Source organism: Bubalus bubalis, chromosome 11 (genome assembly GCF_019923935.1).
Source record: "Bubalus bubalis isolate 160015118507 breed Murrah chromosome 11, NDDB_SH_1, whole genome shotgun sequence".
Classification (NCBI taxonomy): Eukaryota; Metazoa; Chordata; class Mammalia; order Artiodactyla; family Bovidae; genus Bubalus; species Bubalus bubalis.
Genome location: NC_059167.1, coordinates 99,010,322 through 99,030,002, shown reverse-complemented (window position 1 = coordinate 99,030,002; position 19,681 = coordinate 99,010,322).

Below are 19,681 nucleotides of genomic sequence, written 5' to 3'. Positions count from 1 at the left end.
CCTGGTGGGCTTCTGTCTACGGGGTCGCACAGAGTCGGACACGACTGAAGCGACTTAGCAGCAGCAGTCTTTTGCTAAAGTGCCCATACAAGCCGCAAAGGCTTGCAGCAGGGAATACGAGAGACAGTATGCTGGGATTTCATGTTTATTCTTCCTGTTAGTGGTAACTTGAAGTTTGGTAACTAGAAGTCGGACTCCTAGTTATGGTGATGGAAAAGGGTTTGTGGAGTTGTGTTGTTTTTATTGTTTGTTGTTTTTTTTGTTTTTGTTTTTGTTTTTGAGAAGTTGGGAGAATTGAATCTATACATCCACCCTTGGCTCAGCTTTTTTTTTGAGATACTGACACATAAAAAATTGAGAAACAGGAATGACAATAAACATCACCATTCAAAATAGCTGACTAGCACACACTGTTAAATTTAAAATGGATAATTAACAAGGACCTACTATATATTAACAGCACAGGGGAACTCTGCTCAATATTATATGGCAGCCTGGATGGGATGAGAGTTTCAGGGAGAATGGATATATGTATACATACGGCTGAGTCTCTTTACTGTCCACCTTAAGCTAGCTGCTGCTGCTAAGTCACTTCAGTAGTGTCTGACTCTGTGCGACCCCATAGACAGCAGCCCACCAGACTCCCCCGTCCCTGGGATTCTCCAGGCAAGAACACTGGAGTGGATTGCCATTTCCTTCTCCAATGCATGAAAGTGAAAAGTGAAAGTGAAGTAGCTCAGTTGTGTCCAACTCTTAGTGACCCCATGGACTGCAGCCTACCAGGCTCCTCCATCCATGGGATTTTCCAGGCAAGAGTACTGGAGTAGGGTGCCATTGCTTTCTCCTATACTCCAGTATAAAATAAAGTTTAAAATAACCCCAGCTAACTAGAGAACTCAGGCTTTAGGTAGAAAAATGTATCAAGAAGAGATCTTTTAGGAAACTGAAACTCTAAGAAATTTACTACACTCATTTTTGGCAACTTTCCCATGGCTTCTAGGACATAGGAAGTGGGTAGTCTGAGGTAGTATTAAAAGATATAATGGCAAATTTAGGGAGATAGTAGTCTTAACAGACACCACTAATAATATTATCAGATATTTAAATAAACTACTCGAGTATGGCACCCAGAGTACTGTTTCAGTACAATATGAATACAAACAATTGTAGATAGAGGGGTATTTAGGACCTTCAGAACAGTTTCCACTGCAGATAGAAACACTGAAATTATTAGCACACATCACAAACAGACACCAACTGCCACATCCAAGATAGATGGCTTATTTTACTTTCATGGCATATTATGCCGCTACATCACGTTATGTTACAACAGAATCTCCTGCACCACCTCTTCAGTGTGAAAAATTGAACATCTGCTCATATGAGACAGTGTTTAATGATGTGTGCCAAACTTAATGTAACTTCCACCTGACACTTCATCGCTTATGCTTAGAGGCCCATCTTACACCACCAGCATTCCTTAGTATTCCAGCATTGTTTTCAAATTAACTGAACACCATAAAAATTAATTTACTCATTAAATGTTATAATATGTTTTCCATTCTGTGATATACGTGGAACTGTAAATTAGAAACGCTTTCTTTCCATTTTCTGTGTGAGTCAAGACAACAGGGTGTCTTTCTCATATAATTGCCACTGCTTTAATCTTTGCCTTCAAAGATAAAATATTACTGAAAAAAAAAAGAAAAGTAAAGTTCTCTCTCGCTCATTTGTTTTATGATAACTGAGCTTCTTCCTTTCCTGTATCCTGGAGTAAAATGGGTGTAAAACTGGCAAAATTGTTTAAAAACAGCAAGAGTTTTCTGGAAAAAGATGGAAAAATAGACCCTTTTCCCTTTTTCCTCAAGGATTTTTAGCAAAACCACATAAAAAGGAGGCATTCTTTTTTCTGCTTATGTGACACTCACGACGTTTGTAATTATTTGCTTATTAGTCTTTCCTTCTATTTTTTGACTCAGACGCAGAGCTCACCTTTTGGAGAATTTTTTTTCTTTTAAATTGTATTTTCACTTTCATGCTTTTTGCTTTGTTAAAAGCAAGACAGTTATGCCTGCACACATCACCAAACCAATACTTAACACTTATTTACAATTTCACCATCTCCTAAGAATGGAATCTTGAACCAGTCACTCTGGAATTACCTGGTCAGCACTTTTGAGGTCATCTGCCCAATAGACCTTACCCTTTCCTATAGGAAGGTGACCTTACCACAATAAATTCACATTTTGCTAGTTCAGCTTCCTTTTCCAGCTCCCTTTTGCCTGTGAAAGGCTTTCATCTTATAAAGCTCCTTGGAGCATCCTTCTGTCTGCTAGATGGGATGCTGCCTGATTCAAGAATGGTTGAAATAAAGCCAAAAACTTTTAAATTTACTCAGTTGAATTTTATTATATAACAGCTCTATTCAAATAAGCTGCCTTATGAGCCAAGGTTCATGATTTTAATTTTTAGAAATTCATCCATTTTTTTCTAGACTCTCAAGTTTAGTAATATAATGTTATACATCTTTTATATAAAATTTCCTAGCATCTTTAACTCTACCCCATTTTTAACTCTTGAAAAGGTTTAGGTTTTTTGTTGTTTTTCTATTTAGATTTCTCCAAGAATCTTCTAGATTCTAGTTAAGGGGGGGGGGGGGAAACTTATACCTTAACTGATTATCTCTACTTTTTTTTTATTAACATGATTTTATCTTTATACATCTCTTCTTAAAAATATTTATTTTTACATTAAGTTTCTAGCTGTCCAATAAATGTCCTTAAATGTATAAATTTATCAGAATTCTTTCACTCCAATTTAATTCATTGATGATTTCTCAATTTAGTTTTGATTTTCTTTTAATCCCAGTTCTGTGAATATAACTTGTATATCTGAGAAGACTGTACTCCATACTTTATAAACTTATATATAGATGATCATATTTGGTCAAATCTGTAGATTGTATCACTCCATATTCTAATTCATTTTATCTACTTGATCAATTTCTGAGTGAAGTTTTTGGATTTTTTTTCAAGTCTTCCACTTTGATTGTGAATTTGTTCTTCTTTTGCTGTTTCAATGTTTTGCTTTATACATCATAAATCTTTGTTACTAGGTTTATGAAGGTTTGTCCTTCATGTTTCTTAACTGATTTATGTAGTTAAAATGTCATTTGGTGCCTCCTGCCTTGAATGTCATTTTTGCTTGCTGTTTTGTATTATTTGCTTTCTTTTGAAAGGCAAATGTTAGGATCTCTTTCCTGATTTGATTTCTGAACTTCTGGCTTCCTTTTGTTTTACAGGTTTCCTGAAATATCTTGGAGCTTAATTTTTTTAACCCAATCTCAGAATTTCTATCCCAAATTGGGGAATTTAATCAGTTCCCATTTATTAGAATTACCAGTATATTTAAATTTTTGTTAGCCACCTTATTTTTTTATTTAACATATTTTCTTATTTCCTTTCCTCTCTGGTATTTAGTTGGAGTGAAAAATTTAGATTTTTTTTTTTCTCCTTTGCGATCTGGAATTCAAACATCCTATTTGTATATGAATATTTATTTTTATTTTCCTACCACATATAGTTAGTTACATCTATCTCATTGAGTGAGGAAGGCAGGTTAGCTCATACTTCTTTTATTCTCTAATTCCCATTAAAGTATACAAATTTTTGTCTAGAAATGAACAATTATTCAGACTTAACAGCAGCATTATTTTCTCAGATTCTTCCTCATCCTGATTTCTTGTAATACATTTTTTTTGGAGGGGTTACATATACTGCTCTTTTTGCTAGAATACATGCTGGTTATTCTTTAACTGGGAGTTGTGTGGAATTTATCTTCTTTAAATCTAAAAGATACATATATTTGCTCTTACAGATAAATGAGAATTTGACTAAACATTTATTAATAAATCAGGGTTCAAATCTTTTGCCTTCCTCTATCTAATGTTGCCATTGAGAAACATGATGGCAATCCAACTCTTTTTCCATGTGTGTGTCTTTTTGGATTTCTTTCTTCAGAAGTATCTGCTTACTTGGTGTTCTGAGAATTCCTTCCTGGTGAATTGAGGAAGATACGTCATCATCTTCCTTCCGCCAGGCCTCAGTGTGCCCATTCAAAATCAGGTACCCATTCAACCTCTAAGTTGTGGGAAAATTATCTTCTAATATTTCTTTAAGCATATTCTCTCTTCTATTTCCTTCTTTGGGTGCTCCTATTGATAAACTTTGAAATTTCTAGGTTTTTTTCCTTTCAGCTATTTTTTTTTTTCATGCTTTTTTGCTTCCATGCCTTTTTGTGGTGGTTCCGGGATAATCTTCTGCTCATTGTTGTTGCTGTTCAGTCACTTGGCTGTGTCTGATTCTTTGCAACCCCATGGACTGCAGCACTCCAGGCTTCCCTGTCTTCACTACCTCCCAGAGTTTGCTCAAATTTGTGTCCATTGAGTAGGTGATGCTATCTAACTATCTCATCCTCCGTTGCCCCCTTCTCCTTTTGACTTTAATCTTTCCCAGCATCAGGGTCTTTTCCAATGAGTCAGCTCTTCGCATCAGGTGGCCAGAATACTGGAGCTTCAGCATTAGTCCTTCCAATCAATATTCTGGGTTGATTTCCTATAGGATTGACAAGTTTGATCTCCTTGAAGCCCAAAGGATCCATGAAGGGGCTCTGCTCAGTATCTTGGGTCAATATTTGGTGCATAAATTGTGTTTCTTTTGTTATTCAGGTTAACAGAGCATTTGGTTTTCAATCTGGGTCATCTTATTTCCTATTCCTAAAACCTCTAAGGATTTTGCTATACCATGTAATTGAATGTTCTTGCTTTGTAAACATGACATCCTATCATCTCATGGAAGCCAACAGATATACTCCTTTTATTTTTAAAGTTTATTTTTTAATTGGAGGATAATTTCTTTACAACATTCTTCTGGTTTCTGCCATACAACAATGAGAATTACATTATATAATATATATAATTATATTGATACTATAATATCAATATAATTATAACATAATAATATATAATATTATATATATATACACATCCCCTTCCTCTTGAGCATCCCTCCCCCCTCCCATCCCCATCACAAAATACCAGGCTGGGCTCCCTGTGTTACATAGCAGCTTCCCACTAGTTATCTATTTCACACATTGTAATGTATGAATATACGTGTATGTCAGTGTTAATACAGTGTTAATATATACTGATAATGTATGTCAGTGCTACTTTCTCAATTCATCCTAGCCTCTACCCCCCTGCTGTGTCCACAAGTCCAGTCTCTACATCTGCGTCTCCATTCCTTCCCTGCAAATAGGTTCATCGGTATTATTTTTCTATATTCCATATATATGCATTAATATATAGTGCTTGTTTATCTCTTTTTGATTTCGTGCTATTTAATTGTTAAACTCCATTGTAACCTGAGACATTAGGTCCTCTGTTGAGTTGGTGGTGCTTGTTCTACAAACATTTGGAGATTGGAGTTGCTGGCTTGTTTTTCTGCTTGATTCACCATTAGCTTGTTTGTGGATATTATTTTTACAACAGCCTTTCTCCGGTTAGTAGGGTGAAGGTCATGATCCACAAGTAAATAATTTTCTAGGTGAAAGAACCTTTCACTCTTCCCAGTGGCCAGTGTGGTAGGTGGAGGCTAGTCCACTTTCTGATCCATAAACCAGTTTTCTGACGATACTCTTGGAACCACTTTCTGCACTTGATACCTAAACCTGATTTTAGAGACTCGCTATATTTATCTCACAGTCTGCAGCCATCTTCTCCTCTACCTGTTTTGAGCTTAGTTTCCCCACCAATCTGCCATCTGTCTTTCAAGTAGTCTTCAAATTCTAGTTCACTGATGGCTCCTCTCCCTATGTCTTAGCACTGCTGCGTTTTTATTCATTATATTTTGTATCTGTGGTTTACAACCATGAATCCAATAAGATGAAGTAACCTTCTACCCAGAATAACACATATATACTGACACTTCAGGGCCCCCTGACACTAACCAACCTGCCGGGGAGAGTGGACACAAGAAAATGTCACTGACTCACTGGCCTTCATTCACTCCAGCTTTTCCAAGAAAATATATCTGAATCCCCACTTCACAGCTTTCCCCTGACCTTCCATCCACTTTTCAAGGTCTCCTAGACTCTCTGTTAGTGGCTCATCCCTTACCTGGTTAAACTGCCAAGACCACTACAGGAGTATGTCAGATGCTAACACAGATGTATCAATACCTTGGCTTTGCATTGCTTTTATAGCCACAGGTATAAACTGAAAAAGATGAAAATGTCTTCAAGAAAGATCCAAAAGAAAGCAAGGCAGACAGGATACTGCCAGGCAACAAAGCAGCTGGGTGGGAGAGGACCCTCAGGCCAACAGCCTCAGCTGCAAACAATCACAGGGAGTGATGAATGGTGTTGCAAAGGGTCATCATTACCCTCAGGGATGGGGACAGCCTAAGATGATAATGAATATGTTTGAGGAGAATAATATAACCTCATCTGGTATGGATGGGTGGCATCGCATCTAGGCTGCTGGATAGGAGAACATGTTGACATTATTTATAGCTACAATGCAGAGCAATGACAGAGATCCATTGTAAACAATGCCTTCCAAGGCAGCTGCTTTCCATTAAAACCTTGTAACAGAAAAGAGTGTACAAAGGGTGCCTTAGGATGGTGACATTAAAGAGGGCTGTCATCTATGCTAAATCTGGGACTCATTTGCGTTCCTATTTTTATTTCCATTTACATTTTTTTTAATATCTGAGCAAACTTTCTAATTTTTTTCAACAGTACTTTTTTTTTCTTAAGTATGCTTCTATTTAGAGCTCTCACTACTTGAAAATGGGCCAAACTACACTTTTTTTTTTTTTCAAAAAGTAAGGAAATTTGGTATAAGATGCTCTCCCCAAGTCCCCAGAAAAAATATTTTTCTCTAAAGAGATCTTTAATTCATAAGTCTATTAAGGAATTGCCATTCCCAAAAGAGGAGTTTTACTTTACCTGAATATAGGTTAAAAGGTCATTATCAGTTTTTTTAAAAATCTGATTATAAGTAAAAAGAAGCTCTTAAAGTCCTGAGGGTAGAATATATTAATCATGAAACATGACCTAGATAAGTCCCTGTGTACCTAGTTCCAATCACTAGTTGTAAAACTACAGGGTCTTGACATCAGAGGAAATGAGAGCCCCTAAAGTGAGTAATATTGCAAAATTCTGGTAGACAAAGAGGTTCTGGACTATGATTCTACTTCAAAATGATTTGCTCAAGTTTGACTTTGGAAGCCAAAGAAAAGTTTTACAACAGAATAGGTGCAAATCTATTGTAAGCTCTCCTTTCCTGGTGGCCCCCTCCTGTCTGCTGGGAGATGCCAGTCCTGTTGCTTTGAGTTCAACACATGGGCTCATGCCAGCCTCCCCTGTAGGGAATTCTCTGTCTCCTTTGATCTCGTCAAGATGTTTCCAGGAAGCCATAGACTTTTCTATTTCTGCACCACTTGGCTGAACATCTAGTCCTTTCACAACTCTCCTACTGTCTCCCCTTGCTTTTTCGCCTTGTCTGGGTTTTTTATCACTCTCCCCATCACCAACACAGTCTACACCCACAGTTTATCTTGTTGTGCTCTTTGATACAGGGCACTGGGGAGATGATCCCCCCAGAATCAGTTCTGTGGTGTACAAATCCAACAGACCATCTTTAAACATGGATTCAGGTTGGAGTGTTAGAATAGAGCCAAGTGCAGGTCTTGGAGTTAGGCTTCCATCAGTCAATGCTGGGCTTTGTCACCCATTGAGCATGTCACTTACACAAGTCACTAAGCCTCTTTGACTTGCAGTTTATTTGCCTATGAAAGGGAGAAAATAATGTTGCCTACTTAACAGGGTTATTGTAAGATAAATGAGTTCATCCATATGGTGACTTTATACAATAAATTCTCAGCAATTGTTAGCATATTACTCCTCCTAAATGACTTTATACTTAATGGCAGAAATCAAAGCACAAAGAAAAAGAGGCAAGACATTTATACCCATGAGACAAGACTCAACAAAAGCCAGTTGAGGGATTTTTATTCAACTCTTCACAGAGGCTTTTGATTTTCCTTGTTGAGCTATTAGTTAAGTATGGCCATTAACATTACTCATATGTTGTTAAATACTGGGGAAGCCAGGCCCCTCTTAGAGCTCATCACATAGGAACAGGTCTTGATTTTGTCTCCCAGCCTTATCCTCAGCTCTCCAAAGAGTTCTCAACAGAATAGGCTGACGTTGCTTAATGATGTTTCATCATACCCTCTTGCAAAAAGTCAAGATTTGTCTTTGTGATACTTCAAACTAACTAGTTATTTCCTCAAAACCTTAAAATCATTATCCGTGTGTGTGTGTGTGTGTGTGTGTGTCAGTTGCTTAGTCATGTCTGACACTTTGTGACCCCATGGACTGTAGCTCGCCAGGCTCTTCAGTCCATGGGAGTGGACTGGCAAGAATACTGGAGTGGGTTGCCATTCCCTTCTCCATGTTTTGTATGTGTCTATGGCCACTTATGGTAAAATATAAATAAATAAATAAAAGTTTAAGGTAAAATGCAATCATTTAAAGTATTGCTCACCTCAATTTCCCCCTCAAAGTAGACCAAGCCTGCTTTATGAGAAATCTAGTTTCTCATACAGCAGGTGAGTTCTTCAATTTTGGGAGGGGCAGAAATTCCTGCCTCAGACACAGTATCAATATATTGAGAACAATTATTATAAGGTACTTCAGACGAGTAAGAGAATGAAAAGAATCAAATTAAGTGAGATTAAGAGCATGTCTTGTGGGCTTCCTGGGTGACTTAGTGGTAAAGAATCTGCCTGCCAATGCAGGAGATGCAGGTTTGATCCCTGGGTTGGCAAGATTCTCAGGAGAAGGAAATGGCAACCAACTCCAGGATTCTTCCTGGAAAATCCCCTCAACATAAGAGCCTGGTGGGCTATAGTCCATGAGGTCACAAAGAGTTGGGCATGACTTAGCAACTAAAACAACAAGAGCATATCTTATGTCCCAGGGTGTTGAAGGTAGGATTTTGGTTGGGAAGGTACTGCAAAGAGTTCAAATTTAGAGGAGAGAATTAGAGCACAAAGAGGGCAGAGACAAGTAAGCAGATGGAGTCACAGTGACTGCTATAGTCCAATGAATTTAAGTATCACCTTTATCATAGCACATGGGTGGATCTGGCTGTTTCATAAATCCCAGAGCTAGGTATAACCATTATGGCTCCAAACATCTCAGCTGCTTATTTCAAAATTCACCTCCACTGATCATTCAACCTGAAATTCTCACTATATCATCATTCTGATTAAAAGGTCAATCCATTCATTTAGCCAACACTCCAGAGCACTCTATGTAAACCAAGACCAACATAAAAGTGAGTCTCTGCTATCAAGTCTGTTATTTAATAAATTAGATAAGAAAACAAATTATTATCAGGTGATCAGTGAACATACCATGAGCCAACCCTACAGGGGGATGTCTGGAACATTTCACAGAGGAGACAGCATTTAGGATGTTTTGCAAAGAATGAGGAATTCAGTTGTACAAGTTTTAGGGAAGTTGAATTTCAACCAGTAGAGCAATTAACAAAAGCAAATGTGTGAAATTCATTTGAGTCATGAGAGAAAGTGTTCAGAGAATAAAATAGTTCAGCCTAACTGACCCTGGGGTGTCTGTTTCAGGGTTAGGGCCGGAGTAATGCTGTGGAAGTTAAGCTTGAGAGAAAAAAGTAGAGAAAGCAAACTGTGAAGAACCTTGCCAGACTCCATAAAGAGTTTGAAAGAACTTCATCTGGATTTAATGATTGAAACTCAAGACTGCAAGCAAGGAAAACCAGAGCTATTCCAATAATTATGTATGAAATTATAAGAATAAGGCAGAGGTTGCAGATAGAGATAGGGAAATACTTGAGTCTTCACATATCTAAATACATACTGGACATTTCACTTTTGGTATCTTGTCGACTTTGCAAACATGACATATACAGAGTGAAATTCATTACATTTCCAACCAAATATATTCCTTCTGTTTTCCTATCTTGCTTAGTGGTTCTGCATCCATCCAGTCTTCCAGCCTAGAAACAAGTGAAAACTCTAACATTCTTCTCCCCTCCTGCCCCTCCTCTCCAATTGGTCACCAAACACTATTGATTTTAATGGGATAGAGAGGTAAATTGGGAAATAAAAGGGAAAATTGCTCAAGATCAACATGAAATCACAAGCGCTATCTGATCTTTTATGTCTGAGGTCTGACTGGTTAGAAAGAATTGACTCTCCACTAAAGCCTGAAAGCATATAGTCACAAGAACAGTGGTGACTCTTGAAGGCAACCCTCTTTCCCCTGCTGAGGGCTTGCATCACTTCCAAACTCTCCACTGAGCTGCAATGAGGTTGATGATCTTACCTACTCTTCCGTTACCTTTTTAATCTAAAAAAAACAAAGCTATTTTAAAGATCCTGGATCCTTGACAAGAACAAAGTCAATATTTTGCAAAGACTTGGGTAAAAGTGAGCTAATAAAAGCCACTTAGTAATATTTCTCAGATAGGTACAACCTCGAGGTTAAATCTGAAGGTAAAATTGGTTTCAGAAGCAGAGAGAGAAATACAAACCACTAACAAACCTCATTTAGAAGCATGGGGATGGAGGGAGGTGAAGAGCAAAGAAAAATATATAAACACAAATATGAGATAGAGAAAATTAAAATACTAATTGTAAGAGAATGCTTACAAAGTTTCAAAGTCTATGCAAATAAAATCCAAAAATGAGAAAGACAATATACATTACTAAATAGCTCAGTTGGTAAAGAATCTGCCTGCAACGCAGGAAACCCTGGTTCAATTCCTGGGTTGGGAAGATCACCTGGAGAAGGGAAAGGCTACCCACTCCATTATTCTGGACTGGAGAATTCCGTGGACTGTATAGTCCATGGGGTCACAAAAAGTCAGACATGACTGAGCTACTTTCACTTTCAAAACTGACACTAAAAATAAGAAGTAGGAAAAAACCACAATGTTATCCAAAACTTTCCTCACAAAAAGCACCTATACAGATAATGTCACAGGTGAGTTCTAAAAAACCTTCAAAGAACAATTTCAATTGTTTAAAATTTTCCAACACAGATGGAGAGAACACAAATTGCCGATTTTTTTCAAAAGCCTGCATGATAGTGAAACAGAAATCTGATAAATATAGCAGGAAAAAAAAACACTATAATCTAATCCAATTCATGAATATTAATAAAAAAAAAAACTCTATATAAAGAGATAAGCAGATAGAAGCCAGAATTACCCTAAAAGAATGATGTATCACTAACCATGCCAAGGATGATTCAATATTAAGGCACATACTAATATAATTCACTCTCTCAACAAGTTAAAAGGATAAAAGCATGTATATTATCAGCTATACAGATGCTGAAATTGCATTCATCTTTATAACATGGTATGGAAGAAGAATTTTAATTTTTAATAAATGATAAATATATAGAAACTCCATTGCCTGATAAAATACATATATCTCATGTCAAATGCCAACCATTCTGCATGCTAAATACTTATCAAATACTTAGAAGAGTTTTGGGGGAGATATTTAGTACCATACATGTGTTAACTACTACTACTTATAATTATCACAGCCATTACTGGAAACATTTCCCAAAAAAGTAATAAAAACACATTATTGTCACTATTTAACACTGTTTTGAAAGTATTCAATTAAATTAGCTAAGAGAAATAAAAGACAAATCTTAGAAAAAAGTTGAACACTCACCATTTTAGAATATACAATTTCATACCTGTAAACCCCCAGCAATTCAAGTGAAAGAATAGAAATGGTAATAGAATCCAGTGATGTATCTGGTTATTATATTAATATATCAGAATCAATAGATTTTTTATATGACAACAATAACCAATTACAAAATATAAGAGAAAAACTCATTACAACATAAACAAAAGGATAAAATATGTGGATGTGAAATTTGCAAGAGATGACCTCATTGTAGATAAAGAAATGTTTGAAACACTGAAGATGAATACACAGGATGATGGATAAATAGGAAGATTTGCCTTATTCTTGGGTTCCAAGATTCAAGTTGTAAAGATAAATTTTCTCATTAATTTTGAAGTTGAATAAGTTGATTCTTAAGATCATATATAATCAAAACTTTCCATTAAAACAAGAGAGTCATGGGGACTAGCCTAACCAGATAATAAAACATTACAAACATATCACAAACGGAATGGTACCAATGTCTGCAAAAAGAGCAGAGATTAGCATTCAGAAACAGGCCTAAATACATAAGGAACTTGTTGTAGAATAAATTTGGCATTCCAAGCCAATTCATGATATTGAGATAACTACCCACTGTTCTGGAAAAACTTTTTTTTTTCTTATAAGATCATATTATACTCTCAGGAAGCATTTAACAGGAGGCTTCTTGTGTGCTGTTTTGGATCTGTCATTAATCCTCTGTTCCTTATTAATTCCTGAATATTCAGGAATTAAGAGGAGTGGCAAACCACTCCTGGGGCTGAAGAATGCATGCATTTCCTTTGTTAGCTTTCCCATACGGTGAAAAGTATCTATTTACAACCCTCTTCCTTTTTATGGACCATATGGTAAAAGTGATTATTTACAACCCTCTCTCTTTGATATGGATTGTCTTATGTTTCCTTGATAATTTGTAAGTCTGGACTTTTGATCTTTATCTTTGCTGAAAAAATACCTTGTAAGACAGTATATATACCCACACTATGTTGAATAAAACACCCTTGTTCCATCAGAGCTTGGGTCCCCGTGTCTTTCTTTCTTTCTCTCTCTTTCTCTCTCTCTCTCTCAGGCTAATTCTTTGGCACACAGAAGCCCGCTGAACTCACTTTCTTGCCCGGGCTTGCAAAGCCCCTCAAGAGGGTGCCCTGCCTACGTGAAGCAGTCCAAGCCCTGTGTCAAGGGCTTTACCGGTTTTCTGCGTAAACCAGAGAATATCAGCCTCTTTCTCTCTCTCTTTTACTTTCTTATCATCGACTCCGGACCACCAGGTTTCAGTCCATTAAAGGACCCCAACATTATACTAGATACTTTCTATACTAGTGTAAATTCCAAAATGATCAAATATTTAAATCTTTGTTTTTGTAGTAAACCTATAGTAAAACTACAAAGTAATCGGCCCATTGTGCTGTGTGATACCAGAAGTGTGTCTCCTTTGCAAGAGGGAACGTCAAGGTCTCGGCTGGTGCTCAGAAAAACCTCCCTGGAACTGCTGCTGTAGGCACTGCTTTGCAATGCTCCCAAGTCTGCTTCCTCCACTACTCAGAACCACGGGTTCCAACGGCATTTTCTTTTATTTTCTTCCAAGTTACAGTTCACTCAAAATAGGTAATAAAATAAGCACTAGAATAAGTTTCCTAAAGATAGAGACCATGATTTTCCTAGTTCTTGGAACACAATGGATATTCCTCATTTTCAGGTCTGAACCCCAAGCCCACCCTCATGGACAGCAATCTCATGCTTCGGGACGCTCTCTAGACCTTTGCCCACCCTTCCTTCCATACTTCCTTCCCACGCACTGTCCTTATCTTCTTATCTCTATTTGGAAAAGTTGACTTCACCATTTCAGATCCCTGTTTTCTATGCTTCAAATACTCCCTAGAAGCACCTCTTGAACTGACAGTGTGTTCTGTGTAATGTGTTCTTTCTTCAAATAAATTTCAGGGCATTAAATATTCTGAAACTGTTTTAACTACACCAAGAAATATGCAACCCTAAAACATCAGTTTGAAAAAGAAAACATCAGGAATTGACAATCGGTTGTGTTTAGGGCCAGTTATAAAATGCCAAAATGTGATTGATCAACATATCAAAAACTACGTGCACACATAAGGACTAAAACTAGAAGGAAAATGAACACAGTGACACAGTTATGCTAGCACAGCAGAAGGTTGGTTAAGTTTCTTCCTTTTAACTTTTTTACTATTTTGCAACATAAATAGAAATATAAGTTTTTCCATTTTTAAAATATCTTCGTAAACAAATAAAACAAACCAAAATGTATCACTATTATATTTCCTGTCTGTTCTTAACCACTTTACTCACATACACACTTTATAAAACAATGTTCTGTAAACTGCTTTGCTAATTTAGCTTTAGATATTAAGCATTCCACATCACTTAAAATCTTTAAGAATATTTTACTAGTTACATAATAATCCAAAGAAAGACTGTGTCATAATTTTGCTTACTTATTCCACTGTGATAGGTGATGACGACTTTGGCTTTCCAGATGCCTCAGTGGTAAAGAACCTGCCTGCTGACGCAAGTTCAATCCCTGGGTCGGGGAGATCCCCTGGAATAGGAAGCGCCAACCATTTCTAGTATTCTTGCCTGGAAAACTCCATGGACAGAGGAGACTGGTGGGCTACAGGCCAGGGGGTCACAAAGAGTCAGAGTCGACACAACTGAGAGACAGAGCATGCATGCACATTCCGCTATAGTTGGACATTTGGAGGTTATAGTAGCAAAAGATTTTAGACAAATGCTGTAATAGCAATAATAGCATGTCTGACAATTTATTCAGATAATTCCATGTGTAAAAATCTGCTAGCTCAAATTAAGATTTTCTATCTGGATATTTATATTAGAAAGTTGGTTTCAATGATTTTATTGATTAACATTAGCCATGCACTATCAAACACAATTCTCACCTTTGGTATTCCTTCTTGACAGGTATGACAGGGTAGGCCATCTTAGCTGAGTCTTTAAAAACTGATAAATGAGGATTTCAAGAGACCAGTTCACTGGCTTATTCCTAAAAACTTGGATTCTCACATCTTCTAACTCATTCTATGGGACCTTAGGTGAAAACCTAAACAAAAATAACTACACTTGAGAAGAGCATACAAAAATCCCCCAGAAGGCCCTCAGTTCTCCTAAAGTGAAGGACGTAGCAAAGTCATTCTAAACTTACTGTAGCTCAGAATCACCTGGGTGGGGAGTGGGGCCTTGTTAAACACAGACAGCTGGGCCCCACCTCCAGTGTTTCAGTAGGTGGGAGGATCCCTACAGTTTGTGTGACTACCACCTCCCTGTGGCTGATCTGGGAACCACTTAGAGAATCATCGCACTGAATTGTTATGTTAAGTGCCTGCCATGTCCCAAGTACCGACCCAGGTGCACAGAGACAGCTGTAAACAGGCAAGTTTAATGTTCTCACAAAGCTTATCACCTAATAAACAGACACTAGGCAAAAAGCAAGTATGCAAATGAGCAGAATTTTCTGACAATGCCATGTTAAATCCTCTTAGAGACTCTCTCGGGCAAGAATCAACACCTCCAAAAACAAAGTGCTGGTACCTATTGCCATCTGTGTCCTTTCTCTCTGGCTGCTATAGAGTCTAAGTCAGCAGAACCAATCAAACTACCTGTTTATGTTTTAGCAAATTCCTACTCAAACTAGGCAAAAAGACAAAAAGACCACCCCTAGGCAAAAAAAAAAAAAAAAAAAACCCACTGTTGAAGAACAAAGGCAAGAATCCATCTTCTGTTCACAGTTCTGAAAAGCACTTTTGTATCAAAAAACTGAATTCTCACTGCCACTCCTACTCAAGACCTAATTATACATAAAGAGACTATATCGAGGTATAAAACGAAGTTACACATGCAAGTTATATATACAAACCACCTGACTTAGCAGAATCAATGGAAATGCTACCAGCAACTCTTGCGCTAAAACTGCTTCCAACAAAATGGAAATGAAATACTTAAGTGAATTAAATATCATGCTATCTACTTGACATTTACAAAATGCGTTCTTTTCAAACTCATTTGTAGTTAGGGATTAAAAGACCTTAGACAACAGAGATCATCCTACCCCACCTATCGTGCCCCCATGGATCACTACAGGATTGTCTTAAAGATCTCTAAATGCCCTGTTCCCTTTTACATCTACAAACAGCATTAAAAGAAGACTTAATAAATGGACTTTGGTATAAATAACTGGTATAAATAACTAAATGAGCTTCTTAGCACATTTACTTGCCTTTTGCCATTGCTTTAGAGCCGAAGAGCTCATTTCACAGTTTTATAGCTTCAGAGCTGGCTTTTAAACATGCTGTAAACATGATTCAGAATAAAATACACATTTTTACAGTTAACCAGTATACCCAAATAGGTACACATCTCCTACAAAATTTTACAAAATAATATTCACTCCCACCACACATGAAACATGATGATATTTTCATTCCATTTCCTTTGTTTTCAATGCCAATGGAACCCATTAAATTTATTTTACAACCTAATGGGTCACAGCCCATAGTTCAAAAGATATCTGTTCTAGGATATATATAAAATTCATGCAAAACAACTCAAAAGAAATAACCCAGGTTATTCTTACCTCAAGTTTTTAGAGACAGAAGGGGATGAGAAAAACTATTTGCACCATTTTCTTTTTTTGTTTTGTTTTGTTTTGATTGGAGGCTAATTACTTTACAATATTGTGGTGATTTTTGCGTACATTGACATGAATCAGCCATGGGTGTACATGTGTCCCCCATCCTGAATCCCCCTCCCACCTCCCTCCCCGTCCCATCCCTCTGGGTCATCCCAGTGCACCAGCCTTGAGCACCCTGCCTCATGCATCTGGACTGGTGATCTATTTCACATATGATAATATACATGTTTCAACATTTTCATGCAGCTCAGGCTCCAAGAACCACCCCTTCCTCCCCACACAGGACGTGTGTTTTAGTACCTAATCTGTGCCAGGTGTATAATCTCCACCTGTGTCTTTCTTTAGTGAAACAGCAAACTTTAAGCCACTGTCATGATCCAGATCAAGTCTGATCAATAGGACCTTCAGTGAGGGTGGAAATGTCCCATATCTGTGCTGTCCAGGACAGTACCATTAGCCTCAAGTGACTATTGATCACTCAAAAGGTGACGAGTGTGACTGAGAAGCTAGATTTCTATTTTGCCTAATTTATTTTTAAGTAGACACTTGAGTCTAGGGGCTCCCACAGCAGACAGAGCAGACATAGATTGTCCTTAAGTATTCACCACATCTCTACAGTGAAGATTTTTGCCAGACAAATTAATATTGAACTTTCTGCCCTCCTAGAAACCTAGCAACCAAAAATGTTTCTTTAGGATTCAAAATCATTTCACTTAGGGATTATAGAGATTTCTTCCATGATCAAAGGACGTGCCTTTTCTACCAATTTGTTCTACACAGTGAGCAGACTTAGCTAAATCATGGGAAATATGCCCTATTTGGCATGTGCCCTGCCCATGGAGGTTTGGCTGCTCTGCTTGATTCTCACACTAGTTGAGTGCCCTGAGGGTATTTGACTTATCCCCACCTGTGATTCTGCCAGGAGAGACCAAAGAAAACAGCCCTGCCGTGAGAGCTGATCCACAAGCATTACCATTCACCTTGTTTGCTCCTTTCAGCAGCTTGGACAGTACACATCTGCTACAGAATGGTAATGTTCAACAAAGACATGTCCTCCCTAGAATTTCTACAAGGGAAATTTCCCTTTGATCTCTTAATAGTGGCATGTGTTCTGATGTCGGCTTTTATAAATGGCTTCGACAACTGGAGCTCTGATTTCAAGGTGGCCAGGTGTGTCTGCACCATGACTTCACCCTCTGCTAGCTGGCACAGCATTGAAAGTTTAGTGGTTTTTGCATTTCACAGCAAGTGTAGGAACCATGCCTTCCAACTGAGTGCCCCAACCTCCTCTACTCCCTAGATGTTCACTGGGACCCATGATCTAAGAGGACTACCTCTAGAGCAAGCCATGCATGTTGATCAAGGCTGGTTTAAGGCAAAGTTGCAAACAAGCAAAACTCATCTACCACTACATTTATCTCCTCTAGTGTCACCCTCAGTCCCATTAAATGTTGTTCTCCAAGTCCCCAGTCCCTTCCTACCACCCAGGTTCTCTTCTGAGATACAACAACCCAGATGTAACACTCTACTTTCAATGGGCAGATCACCATCAAGAACCTCTCCCCAATCTCTTGTTCTTAAAACTTACTCCAGGTGCAATATTTAGGACCTTACTAGATAAAGCACTTTAATAAAGTAACATACCCAAGCTATGAATCTAACAAAAACAAACTTGTACCTAGGTACAATGGCCTCATAGAAATAATGCCTTAAGTCATTTTATTGTTAAATTTTTTGTGCCTTATAGAAGATATGTTTTGACTTGCAAACATTTGGGAACTCTTTGATCATATAAAAAGAGACTTTCTATAGCTACAGAGATATCAGTAATACATCAAACTTCACTGCCTCAAAAATCCAAATAATTGATACCTATCTGCTGTGGAGTAAATAGTAATTTTGCTGGGTAATGTTGCATGAAGTCTTCTGGGTTTCCTAAGTGCAGTTAAACTTATCTGATTCAAGTTAGAAACATGTTTTAGGCAAGACATTTCTCAAACTTAGCCTTGTAGATGACGATCTATTTAAACGTAGAAAGGAGGGCAAACAGTAGAGCCAGGTCTATCAGATGTCCTAATCCACAGACCATCTCAACCTGAGCAACACACGTAATAGACCATGACTCAACTTGGAATTTCAAATGATGAAAATCAAGGATGTTCTCTAAAATACATTAACTGGTTTCAATCTTCAGAAGAGTTACTGGTACCATAGTGAAAGGATACCAAAGATTATCCACATTATAATACTGATAATTCCTTTGCTAGATCTATGAGTCTCAGACATCACTTCTCAAAAGCATGTTTCTGGAAGTATACCCCACTCACCACTCTGCTTAAGGACTTCCCCACAAAGGCCTTCCCCACCACGGATCCATCAAAACAAGAACTTGTGAACAACATCAGTTCAGTCAGTCAGTTCAATCATTCAGTTGTGGATTAAGGCTAACTCTTTGCGACCCCATGGACTATAGTATGCCAGGCCTCCCTGTCCATCACCAACTTCCAGAGTTTACTCAAACCCATGCCTGTTGAGTCGGTGATGCCATCCAACCATCTCATCCTTTGTCGTCCCCTTCTCCTCCTGCCTTCAATCTTTCCCAGCATCAGGGTCTTTTCACATGAGTCAGTTCTTCCCAGTAGGTGGCCAAAGTATTGGAGTTTCAGCTTCAACATTAGTCCTTCCAATGAATATTCAAGACTGAATATCTCCTTTAGGATGAACTGGTTGGATCTCCTTGCTGTCCAAGGGACTCTCAAGAGTCTTCTCCAACACCACAGTTCAAAACCATCAATTCTTCTGCACTCAACTTTCTTTATAGTCCAACTCTCACATCCTTACATGACTACTGGAAAAACCATAGCTTCAACTAGATGGACCTTTGTTGGCAAAGTAATGCCTCTGCTTTTTAATAAGCTGTCTCTGTTGGTCATAACTTTTCTTCCAAGGAGTAAGCATCTTTTTATTTCATGGCCACAGTCAGCATCTGCAGTGAATTTGGAGCCCCCCAAAATTAAATCTGCCACTGTTTCCACTGTTTCCCCATCTGATGATGGGATGAGATGCCATGATCTTAGTTTTCTGAATGTTGAGCTTTAAGCCAACTTTTTACTTACCTCTTTCACTTTCATCAAGAGACTCTTTAGTTCTTCTTCACTTTCTGCCATAAGGGTGGTGTCATCTGCATATCTGAGGTTAT